The following is a 1,872-nucleotide window of genomic DNA, read 5'->3' on the forward strand; positions in this document are numbered from 1 at the left end:
GAGTCTTGAGGAATGACTGTTTGTAATGTTGGTAGATGAACTTATCTTGAATTCTTGAGTATCGTTCATGCTGCCATGGTCCATGTCTTACCGAAAAATATGGCTTAATCCATGTTTAGCATGCGTAAAACGTTGGATGTGTCCAGCGTTAAGTTTGCTTCTGTTCATTTTTGTGGTGTGTGTATCATGGTCCATATTGTTTCTCGGCTATTGTACATAACATTAGGACTGAAGATACCCGCAAAAGGAAAATCAATGGTGATCGACATGCACATAACCAAAGATATGTTCTTTGTTGATGATCTAGCTACCAAATTTTGAACCGAAAAAAGTGTCCAGAATTTGATGAAATCTTGACACAATGACAGGCATATGATGACTATTACTCTCGGAAATTTTCATCAAATTTGGAGTCATCTTTCCAATGAATTGTCAATTCTTTTCAACCAAAATTTGGCCTCAAATTTGAACCGAAAAACAAATTGTCCATATGATGATCAGTATCCTGGGAGATTTTCAATTGTTTTTGCTGAACCAATTAAAAATAAAATTTTACAAACAAATATAGCCCTATTTGGCCAAAAGTTGAACACAAAAAAGTGTTCAATGTGATTGGTTTCGAAGATGAGGATTGTAAATCAATTGAGGGTGCAATTTGTCATCCAACGCGGTACCCCATCGGTCCGCAAACTGGCCCATTTGTCCATTTTCCTGCAAATTAATCGCAAACAAGGGGGGCTTTGTCAGCATACCGACCGCTACCACCTACGCGTTCGCCACCCTAGTCCCACACAAAACCCTCTCTGGGTGAAGCGGTTGCCACACATTCATGCCTGTCACTGTGACTCCATAGCGAAATTGATGCCGGTCAGAGCGACGCGACGTGACCGGACGAGCACGCGGCGTGACTTCAATGACAAGACGACGACCGAGAAGCCTACTCCGGTTGTTGTGTCGCATTGAAGCCGGTTTCCCATGGCTTTTCGTCCCTTTGCCTCGTCTGGTCACGTCTATTTAAGCGGGGCTCCAATGTCGTCCTCACCGCTTCACATAACTAGTAGATAAATGGGCTTTTGTCCCGGTTGGTAAGGCCCTTTAGTCCCGGTTTTTGAACCGGGACTAAAGGGTCGTTACTAATGCCTCTCCCCTTTAGTCCCGGTTCTTAAACTAACCGGGACTAAAGGCCGCAGCCACGTGGAGCTCCACTTTAATCCCGGTTGGCGGGACTAAAGGAAATTTTACCATTTTTATTTTTGAATTTTTTTTGAAATTTTTTTATTTTCAAATTTCTGAATTATTTTAACCTCTAATCTCTAATCACCACCCCTCATCACTGCTCAATTTATCCTCTAATCTCTAATCACCCCTCATCATTCCAAATCATCTAACTTCCCGAACGGTCACCCATCCTCCCACTCCCGCAGCCTGAGCACGCTTAACTTCCGGGTTTTATTCTCCCTTGTTTCCAAGTCTGCACTTGTTGTTTTCCTGACAATAGTAAGATGTCAATCCTATTAACCTTCAGGAATTTTGCTTGAGCATGAAGTGACACATTTCACTATTTGAGTTTGAAACTATTGTTTTAAAAAACAATAATTATTTAGTAACACTAATATTTCTTGAATAATTAGTTTGATCATTGTTTGACCATAGTTTGACCATTGTTTGACCATAGTTTGACCAGATTTGACCAAAATTCAAAATAACTGAAATAATTATTTAGTAACACTAATATTGTAGAATAATTAGTTTGACCATTGTTTGACCACAGTTTGAATTTTTTTCGATTTTTTCCACTCTAGATCTAAAAAGGCCCGTAACTTTTTTTCTGTTAGGTTTTTGAGGATTTTGAAAATGTTTAACAAGGTTCCC

The sequence above is a fragment of the Triticum dicoccoides genome, chromosome 2B (genome assembly GCF_002162155.2).
Source record: "Triticum dicoccoides isolate Atlit2015 ecotype Zavitan chromosome 2B, WEW_v2.0, whole genome shotgun sequence".
Taxonomy (NCBI): Eukaryota; Viridiplantae; Streptophyta; class Magnoliopsida; order Poales; family Poaceae; genus Triticum; species Triticum dicoccoides.